General features: G+C 39.6%; 1 protein-coding gene across 4 annotated transcripts in view; it reads left to right on the forward strand.

Moving 5' to 3' along the window:
• The window catches only part of LOC311598964 (selection and upkeep of intraepithelial T-cells protein 2-like), a 332,195-nt gene that overhangs the window by 63,025 nt on the left and 255,541 nt on the right, over positions 1–13,629 (forward strand). The gene's annotated exons all lie outside the window — the stretch shown is intronic.

Here is a 13,629-nt window from a genome sequence, read left to right on the forward strand (position 1 = left end):
GAGACTAGCAACTGAAGTGCCAGTAGCTCTAAAGACTCCCCCAATGGTCCTGATCTACTCACAGTGTTGGTCTACTAAGGAGTCCTAGCACAATATCTCAAAATGTATCTGAGCCTATGGTGGTGACTGCTTCCCCTCATTTATAGAATTCTCTGAAGATGATCTTGCTGCTTCACATGCCTCACATTTCCTCAAAGCTACACCAACTTATTGAGTGCTATTGGTGCTTGAGGCTAGTGTGGAATAGTATGATTGGCCCTTTTACCTTTTCAAGGCCTGCACCTTTGAGTCTGGTCTCCAGAGTCTGATTCCTGGAATTCTGTGTGGAATCTATTGCCATTCACCCCCTTCTCCCAGATTCCTGCTCCACACAGCTGGAACTCAAACAATGACTACAGGGACATCAGGAATTCCCTAATTGTTCCTTGTGGGTGAGCAGACCTCTCTACTCAGGATGGGTAGCTCAAATTCTCAGTGCAAAGAGATTCAGCTAAAAATCCTGAAAGGTATTCTAGAGAGTAGACAGCTTTCTTTCTCAAGTAAAAAGCTTAATCATTTCTAAGCTAAGGTTCTAAAACTGTGTCCTTGGATGCTCCTAGGGGAGATCTTGGGTGAACAAACTTGGGAGTGGGCACAACTCTTGCAGAGAAGAAAGAGATAGAGGATGACCTTCTTCTATACTTTTACTCTATACTTATGGCTATTCTCAGTTGCCTTCAAGGATCTGCTATCATTTGACCTTCTTTTATTTTGGAGGCAGAACCTGGAGAGACAGAAAAATCTAAAAACTCAGCCATGAACAGGCATAGTTTGACTACTGCTGTCTCCATGCATAAGGACCCAACCAAAGCAAAAGTAAATACTCTATACCCGGAGTTGTAGCAAGTCACTGAGACTAAGGGAGAACCACCACCATATGCACATGGCACAACCTCAAAGGAAATAGCAGCAGCTTCCTGTTCCCCTGTAGGGTCATGGCCCTCTCCAGTGTAGGGAATGGCCTCCCATGTAAATCCTTGGGTGCCCCCTATATTCTCCTGCAATACCTATGTTGCCCCTCTATCAGGTGATGTTAAACCCTAAAAAGGATGACTCTTCCACCACCCAAGCTTTCCATGTATTTCTTCAGCCTCTTGGTGGGGACAACCCTCCTCAAAGAGTTTGGGAATAGCATTCCATTGAAAAACCGCAAAAATGTAGGAAGTTAGTGGAAATGGGTTAAATTCACCATCAGATGTTGGACATGTAGTGGTCAAGGCCACATTGCCTGTCAATGTCCTAAAAGATGTAAGACAAAACTTAAAACCATCCCCCATTGATGTGCCCAAAATGTAAGGTTCCACTGGGCCAAAGACTGCTGCTCCAAAACTAACAAAGATGGGCAACCTTTAAACTTCCAGTGGGGCAACCTCCTGACACATAGTTAAGGGGGAAACTCATGAAAATATTATGGACAATTCCTGTTAGTATGCATCAGGTCTGCCTTCAGTTGAAATTAGAGGATAACATGTTTTATGGTACTATTGATACCAGGACAGAGAGAACTTGTTTAAGAAGGAATGAAATTCCCACTTGAAAACTTTGCCCTGGACCACCTTTAAAGGTCATTGGTGGCCTAACACGGCCTTGGCAAGCTTAGTCAATAACGTGGTGTGATAATGATGGTAAGATATGAATGTAGTCATTATCACAGATAATAAAGCCTTTAGGATGATTGCATTGGACAAGAAGAATTACATTTGAGGCATTCTCTGCAATTCTAAGGGCCACTTCTCCAACAGGATTCCAATTACCTCTAAAATTGATATGGAATTCTGATAAGCCTGTGTGGGCTGATCAGTGGCCAATGGGGGGAGAGAAGCACCAGATATTACTGAAGCTAGTCCAAGAACAACTTGATTGTGGTCATAAGAGTTTTCTACCACTCCTTGGAATTCTCCTGTCTTTGCTATAGAAAGAAGAAGTCAGGCAAATTCATATTCTTACCTGACCTCAGATCTTTCACTGCTACCATGCAGGCAAATGGGCCTACACAGCCTGGCCATCCTGCAATTATCTGCAGTCCCTCATGGATACTATATTTGTCACTATAGATATTAAAGATTGTTTTTTCTCTATTCCTCTACATCTGGAGGACAAAGATTTGCCTTCTCTGTTCCTGTAATTAATAACAAAACACATATGAACAGATATCTGTGGAACATATTTCCACAGGGCGTAAAAATATATTAATGTGTGGGTGGCTATGAAAAATGTACCCAGTGACTGTTATGTGGTCCACTATGTGGATGATATTTTGATTGGTCACCTGCTGCAAAAAACCTTCCAGCTCAAGCTACAATGTATCTCTGTTGCTTTGAGACCATTTGGTTTTCACATTGTAGCTGAAAAGGTAGGAACCCCAAAACGATATTTGTTTGGGGGGCACACAGTTACCTCCAATGCTATTAGGCCTCAAAGGTTGAAATTCTCCTGTCCCGTACCACTCACATAGGTTCCATGCAGATCTTTCTGGTGAATTTGGTATGGGTTTGATCTTGCCTTCCTGTAACTGCAGGATAGCTCACAACCCTCTTTCTCCTGCTTTGTAGTGCCAAACAGGGAGAGGTTATTTTAACCTTTACAGAGAAGGCAAACAGGCTTTACAAGATGTTAATGCAGCCCTTAATCAAGCTCTTCTAAATAGATTTGATCCTGCTAGTGAGGTGTGGGGCCTTGTGATGACCACACAGGTATTCCCTACTGGGGCACTTATCTATCCACCCAATAAAATACTGTACTGGATTCATCTGGCATGTTCTTCTGCTCTTAATGTTACACCTTTTATAGATAATATTTTAACTATTTCACTAAAGATGTTTAAAACATCCCTTATATTGTTGGATAAAAGGCCAAATACAATTGTTATTCCAATTTTCCAGGACTTACTTGCCTAGACGTTCTCATCCAGCACAGCCATTTTGTTAAATTTTCAGGGTAAAATAGATAGGCATTTCCTAAAGATAAAATTCTATTCATGCTTCCCTTCATGCCTGTAACTCATAGGAAGTACTTATTAGAAAAACCTATTCCTGATGACACTACAAGTTTTACAAGTTCCTCAAAGTCACATTTTGTCTCTGTAAATCACTATTATCCTACCCACAAACCTAAAACTTTACTAGTTGCTTTGAGGGATCTGTACCATTAGGAGAAATGGTGGCCATCTTAGCACTTTTAAGGGATTGGCAAGACCTTGTTAATATATTTAGTGGAAGTCAATATGCTACTAATGTTGTTAAGATATACCGATAGCTGTTGTTAAACCTGCTTTAGGTCCTCTGTATTTGGCCATGATTCAACTTTAAACAATTATGGAACAAAGACAGGCTTCTTTATTCACCATATATGCTTTCATTTGGGGATCTTTGGAAACATTCAGAGGGAAACAGGGAGACTGATGCTCTAGTGACAGCCTTCCTGTCATCTCCATTAGAAAGAGCCCAATTTCTCCATTCTAGTTTTAACAACTTAGCTCTATCACTCCACAAGCTTTTCCCACAATTATCTATACATTTCTGTAAGTCTTTAATATGTGACTGTACTACATGTGGGTCTTTGCTTCCTTTAAGTCACCTACAACCAGCTGGTGCCCATTCTAGAGGCCTTCATCCCAACAGCTTATGTCAAATGGACGTAACCCATGTCCCAGCATTTGTTCATCTTAAATGTGTACATGTCATTATTGACACCTTTTCCTCATACCACATTGCTATAGCCTAATCTAAAAAAAATGCCAAGGTAGTTGTTGCTACCATTAATACTGCTATATGGTTATGGGCATGACATATTCAATTAAGACTGACAAAGGACCAGCATTTACTAGCTCTGCTTTTACAGCTTTTTATTCTGAATGGAATAAAATACATACCTTTGGAATTAATTACAATCCCTAAGGACAAAACACAGTGGAAAAAGCCTATTCCTCTCATATAATTAAAAAGGGTGGCATTGAAAGACCCCCGAAGGGAGACCCTCACTCAAGCCTCGGGATGGCGTGCACCCAAAGACACACAAATGACCGTCTTGCTGTAAACACATGAGGCAGTTTATTGGCGGAGCTCTGGGTCGACACTTATCTCACGCAGGAGACAGAGGGGTCGACCCAGAAGCCCAGGGGTTAGGGGTTTATATGGGCAAGGGTCAGGGGGAGTGGGAAGTTTTGGCGCGGCCACACATGATTGGTTGTTTTAAACATTTGAACATCAGTAAATTGCATAGGCAGATCTGGGGTAAGCTCAGACTTAATCACATGGGTACAGTCCTTGGTTTCTGTCTTTCTTGGAACCCGAGGGTAGATGTTTATCTGAGCTAACAACACATTTGGTTAAACTCAAACCTGGAACATTGTGTGCGGGCCTCAAGGGGGGGATTAAGCAGACACCATAAGATCGGATGAGGGGTCTTGGCTCATTACTCGCTCGACCATGTCCAGTACCTGTTTCTCTCAGGAATTTGTCTTTGTGTATCCTCCCTATCTTCTACAGCCAGTTGGTCCCTGGAACATTCAATAGGCCTTTGTCTCCTATCTCCGCATTCTTTGTGACTTATCATCTGGGACCTTGGGCTAGCATACCTGTCGACCTGCACTTATGAGTTAGAGAGCTCTGCTGTTCTGGTTGCTTTAATGCTAATTAAAATTTTTTCCCTTTCAGCATCAAGGATACAATCACAGGATAAATTAACTGAGGTTCTTTTTACTATTAATTGTGGTAGAGTTCCTTGAGTGGATGAAGCAGTTTTCAATAAATCACTGTTTAGCCAATCAGCTGGGCAGAAGGACAGGAAGTGGAAGGCAGGACTTCCATGAGAGGTGGGAGGAGCCTGCAGGGAGTGGTCAGTTGACAGTTGGTAGTTAACCCTGGGAGTTGGGGGAGAGAAGCACCCTGAGGAGGATTAGATTGGCAAGTACCTGGAATATATGTAGGTTATGAGGATTAGAGTAGTTTAGTTTAGTTTATTGATAGATTAGTAGCAGTTCAGAGTTTTCCCAGCATAGTGCTTGAAATTTTGAATTGTGTTTCAATCTCTTTGTGACAGTATTTGACTGTAACAATTAACTTTTAAAATTTAGACAATAATGCTGTCTAGTGCCTACAAATATTGGGGCGCAATGTTTCCCAGGATCATCCATTTGCCACTAATCTACTGTCTCAATCTAACTGACAATACATGGAAGCGTCATGCCCTCCCCTTAACCATGGGAAAATAGTTTGTATGTGTTTTTCCAGAAGTAACAGACGAGAAGGTTTGGGTTCCTGGTCAAGCCATATAGCCATACATCTGCTCTGAGGGAAATGATAGAACAGCTCTAGATGGCTCTTCAGAATCTATCCCTGAAGGAGAGGATAGTTACCACCAGCCAATAGTTCCATGCCAGACCATCTAAATCAGGACTGCAGAAGTTGTGGAGATGGCAAAGGCGACCTCAGCAGGCAGCTCCAGTTACCTGGGGAAACCTCAAGGACCTTATGAACCAGGACCAGTGAATGTCCCCTGAAGGGCCTGAGACAGGGCCATGCATGCTGTTCTTACTCATGTGTGCCATTATAATTCTAATTCCCAGGCACATGCCTACCCACTGTTGTGGGATGCAGTTAGAAACCCTCCTATCTTACTTCCAGTAAGCCACAATTCTTGGCTTCTAATCATATACAGTAACAACTCACAGATGATTGAGTACCTCTTTCCAGTGATTTCTCACCTTATGCTCCTCATTCAATGGCTCATTTACCCTCACCTTGGGCATGATAGGCTTCTTCCTAGGTGACTGTGCATGCCCAATGAACTTTGTCTTTTGGGCTAAAATATCTACCAGGGATTTCTCTTATTGGGTTAAAGTTACACAGAAAGGTGGAGGGTGTTTTGCTCTCCCTGTACCTTTCTCTCAAGAAGGAGGTGAACAGACATTTATCAATGGCTGTATGGCTTTCATTAAGGGACATCTCCTGTACCACCTCAGAATACCTTGTTTTTAAACAATTTCATCATTCCTGCACATCCAAATTTATCCTACCTTTGTGACTCTTCGAACTTATGTGGAGGGTGGGATTTTTGCCCTGAGTGGGAGGCCCAGTATTTGATACTTATCCATGAACACACCTTTTCCAATTCCATTTTATGTCTTTTTCTCGGAGCTCCTTTACCAAAATATAACTGATCATGCTTTCCCACATTTTTTCCAACCTGACCCCAATCCTGAAGATTGCTTGACCTGAGGCACCATTTATATCTGATTCCTGGGATTCTACATGAGCTCTGTTGACATTCACCCCCCTCTTTCCCACTGTATGCTTACCTCCACATAGTATACAAGATAGGTTTACAGAAAATTAGATGACATAAATTTCTTTTTTTTTTTTTTTTTTTTTTTTTTTTTTTTTAGACCAGAATGGTTCTAAAAGAAACCTTTATTTATTTATTTTATTAATTTATTCTTGTTACATCTCTTTTTTTTTACAGTTGTTTGTTGTTTATTTTATTTTTTTAATACCTTTTTATTAATTTATACATATTACATCTCAGTTGTTAGCCCATCCCATGTATCCGCCCGTTCCTCCCTTCCTCCCACTTCCCCCCTACTACTCCCCTCCCCTCCCCTAAGTCTGTGTCTGAGGGGGACCTCCTCCCCCTGAATATGCTCATATGGTATCAAGTCTCTCCTTGGTGACCTATTATCTTTCCTCTGAGTGCCACCAGGCATCTCCGTCCAAGGGACATGTTCAAATATGGGGCACCAGAGTTTGTGTGAAAGTTAGACCAAGCAGAAGCTGAAGTCAGCCATCCTGTCCACCCAGTCAGCTGCCAATGTGAGGAAGGAGAGCCTGTGCCAGCCAGCCCTGGAGGTTCTGGAGACATCCAGCCAGGAGTCCTCATTGGAGAGCGAGACAGACGAGGATGACGACTATATGGACACAGGAGGGAGCCCACCCAGAGGCCTGCAGCCATACACGGGGCAACAGCAAGGCCTGGATCCCTTTGGTCCAGACCCTAGGCCAGGCCAGAAGCCCATGTGAGGTATCATTTTCCATGGTCTCATAAGCCTGCCCATCCCATCCCCCTCTTCACAGCATCCTGCTCCAGTTCAGGCTATCCACACACCCTGTTGGTCCAGAGGAAGATAAGGCCTATCTTAGGCATGTGACCTGGTTGTGGTCTGTACAGCAGGGCTGGCCCTTTTTTTTTTTTAAATGAAATAATGATTTTCTTTACAAGCCCATTCCCAGCTAACCAGGCCCACAGTTCAGTGCCAAGACAGGCCAGATTGGGTTCTGGTGGAGACATCATTGAGAGCCTAGCTCGCCCTATACCCTTTTTTGTTGTTTCTTTTCTAATAAAGATTGTAAAATAAAAAAAAAAAGATGACATAAATTTCAAACATGGAAATAATAATTACAAACTCTTAATGATTTTCAAAAATTGTGGGGAAATATTAACTGGCTATGGCCCACAATTGTATTAACTACTCATGATCTAAGTAATTTATTTGACACGTTACAAGATGATAAGGACTTAAGGGGTCCAACAAAATTATCAGCTGAGGATGAGATAAAATTGGCTTTTGTAGAAAAGACATTACAGGATGCCCATGTGGATCATTTGGATCAGAAGCTGGGTTGTATTTTGGTTATTTTGCCTCAACGCCTTCTCCCATGGAAATTCCTATGGGGAGAGAAAATACTATCTTTGAAAGGATCATTAGCACACAAAAGAGTAAACTATTAAAGACCTATGTAGAGAAAGCTTCTGAAACGATTCTGAAATGAAAAAGTAGACTTCACAAATTAGCAGAAATAGACCAAGCAGAAATTGCGGTACCCTTTACTAATGCTGAAATTGGCTCATTATGAGCAGAAAATGAACATTGGTAAGGACCTTGCAGTAATTTGGGAGCAGAGATTTACAACAAATATCCCACAAGCAAGAGACTTCAATTTATTAGAAAATTTAATTATATTCTCCCTTGTATAGTAAAATGGACACAAATTTCTGGAGCACTTACATTTCATACTGATGAAAATAAATCAAGAAAGGCCAATTATAACTCAGGAGAAGTAAGTGCCTCAGAGCCCTTATGATTCAGTTCAAAAATCAGAGTTATATGCCATTTTTCTGGTATTTTGTGATTTTTATGAATCTCTTAATAAAGCCACTGACTCACAATATACAGAAAGAGTTATTTTCCATGTTGAAACTACAGCATTTGAAATGATATAGAAATAATGTCATTATATATTCAACTACACCAGTGATTAGAAATAGATTGTATATAACACCTATCAGATTTCTTGTGAATCTAAAGGCCCCCATGATGGAATTGATTGGCTGTTAATAGGAAATGCACTAGAAGCCTCAAAATTTTATAAGTAACCCCATGTTAAGAGCAAAAGTTTAAAGAAAAAAAATGTCTATTACTTGGCAACAAGCCAAGGAAATTATAAGACACTGTCCTACGTGTCCTTTATAGTTCCAAACTCAATTACCTGCAGAAAATAACCGAAAAGGTACCCAAAGAAATGAAATTTAGCAAGTAGTTGCGTTTCATTTTGCAGAGTTTGGAAAATTAAAGCATATGCTCCACACTATAAACACATATTTAGGATTTCAATAAGCAGCTGTTTTAAGTTCTGAAAAGGTTGATTCTGTAATTATACATTTATTAGAAGTTAGGCTATTATGGGGATAACTACACAATTGAAGACTGGCAATGCTCCAGCATATATCTCTAGTAAATTGAAATAAGTTTTTGCACATTACAAAATAAAGCATATTACAAGTGTACCACACAACCCTATAGAATAAGCAGTTATAGAAATATTTAACTGTATTTTAAAAGATATGCTTAATAAACAGAAAAGGGTAAGGAAGACCCCAAAGGTAGGTTACACAGTTCTTTATTAACTTTAAATCTTTTCAACTGCTAATGAGAAAGGAACAACAGCTGCAGAGAGTCACTGGGTAATAGAAACAACTGTTGAATTAAATCAGCATGTATATTTTACAGAGGTGTTGACTTTAGAATGGAAACCAGGACACACGTTATGTTGGAAAAGAGCTTTTGGCCTTGTTTTCATAGTAGAAGAAAAACTGTAGATACCATTAAAGTTGGTAAAGACTAAAATCAAACATGGGAGATCACCTCAATAAAGAGGAGAAATAGTTCATCAGACAGCATGATCTTTCAGTTCAAATTAACTTATGAAGACTGAAGTTTTCTTCTTAAATAAAAAGGATATTTTTGTTGTTTCTTTAAAAAACTCAGTTAAGATATTTCATATGTTTTAAGTATATTCAAAGGATTGCTACAGTTCCAAATTGTTTTCAATATCTCTAAGAATTGGATGAAATTAGAGCTAAGATAAAATATTTGAGCAAGATGATGGAAGCCCATGCCTTTAGTCCAGTAGAGACAAGCAGATCTCTATGAGTTAGCTGTTTTCTAAATTTTACAGTTACAATGAACTGGGTGGTGCTTATTTACACCTTTAATTACAGCATTCAGAAAACTGAGGCATGCAGATATCTGAGATGAAGGCCAACTATGGAGATGGTCATGTGTTTTTTTTATTTCAATTTGTTTATATGGTGGATTATATTGTTGTATTTCCATATATTAAACCATCCCTTAATACCTGGAATGAAGCTTACCTGGTCATGTTGAATGATAATTTTGATATGTTCATGTATTTGGTTTGTGAGTATTTTATTGAGTATTTTTGCGTCAATGTTTATAAAAGAAATTTGTGTGAAATTCTCTCTTTTTGGTTGGGTTTTTGTGAGGTTTAGGTATCAACGTTTCTGTGACCTCACAGAATGAATTTGGTAATGTTCCATTCATTTCTATCATTTAGAGTAACTTGAAAATTATCGGTATTAGCTCTTCTTTGAAAGTCTGGTAGAACTTTGTGCTGAAACCATCTGGCCCTGGGCTTTTTTTGTTTGGGAGACTATTAATGATTGCTTCTATTCTGTAGGAGAAATAGGACAATTTAATTTGTTTATCTGATCTTGATTCAATTTTGGCAAGTGGAACCGATCAAGAAAATAGTCCATTTCCTTTAGACTTTCTAATGTTGTGGCATTTATGACTTTAAAAAAATGATTTTATGATTCTTTGTATTTCTTCAGTGTCTGTTATGTCTTGCTTTACATTTCTGATTTTGTTAACTTCGAAAGTGTCTCTCTTCTTTTTAGATACTTTGGCTAATGGTTTATCTATCTTGTTGATTTCTTCAACGAACCTGCTCCTGCTTTTTTGATTCTTTGAATTGTTCTCTTTGTTTCTAATTTATTGATTTCCACCCTGAGTTTGATTACTTCAACATGTCCACTCCTATTGGGTGTTTCTGCTCTTTTTTCCCCCTGGGCTTCCAAATGTTTTGTTAACTTGCTTTTATGGGAGGTTTCCAATTCCTTTATAAAGGCATTTAATACTGTGAATTTTCCTCTTAGCATCACTTTCAGTGTGTCTCACAGATATGGGCATGTTGTTCTTTCATTTTTATTGAATTTCAGGAAGTTCTTAATTTCTTTCTTTACTTCTTCCCTGACCCACGAGTCATTAAGTAGAGAGATGTTTAGTTTCCATATATGTGTAGGTTTTTTATATTTCTGTTGTTGTTGAAGTCCAGCTTTAGGTCATGGTGATCTGATAGAGTACAAGGTATTATTTCAATCTCCTTGAATCTTTTGAGGCTTGCTTTGTGACCTACTATATGACCAATTTTGTAGAAGGTTTTATGGAGTGCTGAGAAGAAGGTATAATCCTTTGTGTTTGGGTGGAAATTTCTGTAGATATCTGTTAGATCCATTTGATTCATGACATTTGTTACTGTCATTATTTCTCAGTTTAGTTTCTGTTTCACTGACCTTTCCTTTGGAGAAAATGGGGTGTTGAAGTCTCCCACTATTATTATGTAGGGATTGATGTGTGATTTAAGCTTTGTTAATAGTTCTTTTACAAATGTGGGTGCCCTTGTATTGGGAGGGTAGATATTTAGAATTGTTATGTTATCATGATTGTCTTTAGTCATTCCTCATCTCTTTTGATTAATTTTCGTTGGAAGTCTATTTTATTGGATATTAAAATGGCTACACAAACTTGCTTCTTGTGTCTGTTTGCATAGAATACCTTTTTCCAGCCTTTTACCATGAGACAATGTCTATCCTTGTGGTGACAAGCATTTCTTGCATGCAGAAGAATGTTGGGTCTTATTTATACAACCATCCAGTAGTCAGTGCCTTTTTATTGGAGAATTGAGACCACTGATATTGAGGGATATTAATGACCAGTGACTGTTAAGTCCCTCGTTTTTGATGTTGCTTCCCATAGACTGTTTGTGTGGTTATGTTTTTGAGATGGTGTAGTTATCTATTTCCCATGTAGTTTTGGTTGTAGCTTCTCACTTTAGTTTGGAGGTTTCCTTCTAGTAACTTCTGGAAGGCCAGGTTTGTGGATAGGCACTGTTTGAATTTGTCTTTGTCATGGAATATCTTGCTTTCTCCATCAATAATTATTGATAGTTTTGCTGGATATAGCAGTCTGGCCTGACATCTGTGGTCTCTTAAGGCTTGCAGGAACTTTGTCCAGTCCCTTCCAGCTTTTATGGTCTCTACTGAGAAGTCAGGTGTAATTCTGATAGGTTTGCCATTATATGTTACTTGGCCTTTTTCTCTTGCTGCTTTTAATATTTTTTCTTTGTTCTGTATATTTTGTGTTTTTATTATTATGTAGCAGGAAGATTTTATTTTCTGGTCTATTCTATTTGGTGCTCTGTAGGCCTGTTGTATGTTTATATGCACCTCCTTCTTTAAATTGGGGAAATTTTCTCCTAAGATTTTGTTAAAGATATTTTGTGGGCCTTGGAGTTAGGCATCTTCTCTTTCCTCAATGCCTGTTATCCTCAGGTTTTGTCTTTCCATGGTGTCCTTGATTTCTCGGATGTTTTGTGTAAGGAAATTTTCAAATTTAGCATTTTCTTTGATGGTTGCTTCGAGTTAAATGATTGTATCCTCTAGTCCCAAGATTCACTCCTCCTATTCTTGGATTCTGTTAGAGAAGCTCCCTTCTGTGTTCCTTGCTTTCTTCTCTAGTTCTTTTGTTGCCATTTTTCTTCTGTCTGTGCCTTTATCAATGTTTCCATTCTCATCCTCAGCTCTTGAACTGTTTTATTGATTTCCTTCATCTATTTGTTTTTATTTTCCTGAATTCCTTCCAGTTCCTCTTTATAGGCTTCTTTTGTGCCTTCAACCTGTTTGGTTGCATCTTCCTGCATTTATTTATGGATGTTACTCATTTCTTCCATTATCATCTTCATTACTAAGGATTCGAGGTCATTTTCTTGTATTTTGATGGTGTTTGATTTCTCAATGTTGCTTTCTTTGGAATAGCTGGGATCTGGAGATGCTGAATAGTTTTTGTTCTTGTTGTTCTTGTTGTTGTTGTTGCTTGCATTCTTTCACTGCCCTTGCTGTCTCTGATGTTGAGAGGTAGTTTCTGGTGTCCTTCACTGGTCATTGAGAGTAGATAGTTGGTGAGTGATTATAGGCCACGTGCCATTGCCTGTGGTGATCAGGGAGTTCTTCCCTGGGACAAGCAGGTGACCTGGTTTCCACTCCAGGAGACTTTGCTCTACACTTTAGGCTCTGGACTGAGTCAGCAGAGGTAGGTTTCCGCCTGATCCCATTTGTGCTACTGAGGCAATTCAGAACATCTTTGTTGGGGATCGCTGTTTAATATTCTCACCCAAACACTTAGGGCTACCCAGGCTCTCCCCAGAGTATGAGAGACTCTGCTGGGCCATGCAGAGTAGCCAGGTTGGGCTTTATCTGTCCAATTTTGCAGGCTTGGTCTGCAGCATCAAGCAGCCTGGCTCTGATCTTTTCCCATTCAGACCGCATGTGCTGTGGCTGGGCAATATGTTCACAGCTGCCTGGGCTTCCCTGCAGCCCCACAGTCAGGTCCCTGCCTGGACCTGTCCTACTGAATTGTGGCCACTGTTCAGACCAGTGTACAGATCCCTCAGAGCTGTCCAACTTCTCCCAAGAGCTTGAGAGGCCCTGCAGGTCTTGGAAACTGGCTAGGCAAGGTTCTATCTGCTCTTGGAAGTATGCCATTCTCCTTGAATATAATTCAATCAAGAAAAAGAAAAATAATTATAGGACATATCAGAGGACATATTGGCCTGCTGGTCCATTGGCTTTAGGAAATGCTATGGCAGATCTATTAACAAAGGAACATTCAATCACTAAATGGCTGAACAAGCATTAAAAAGTCATGCTTTACATCGTCAGAATTCATTGGCCTTGAGAAGAATGTTTAATTTTATGAGAGAACAGGCCAGGCAAATTGTGAAGGACTAAAACATTGCCCTGATGTATATCACCCATTAAAAATGGGAGTTACTCCAAGAGGCCTTAATTCTCAAGTTTTGTGGCAAATGGATGTAACTCATATGCTGGAATTTGGAAGATTGGCATATGTACATGTTACTGTGGATACTTACTCCCATGTGGTCATGGCCATTGCTAGAACCAGGGAGGCTGTGAAAGATGTCATACAACATCTTATTAGATGCGCCAAAAAGAATT

Source organism: Acomys minous (assembly GCF_964271855.1).
Source record: "Acomys minous genome assembly, chromosome: 6".
NCBI lineage: Eukaryota > Metazoa > Chordata > Mammalia > Rodentia > Muridae > Acomys > Acomys minous.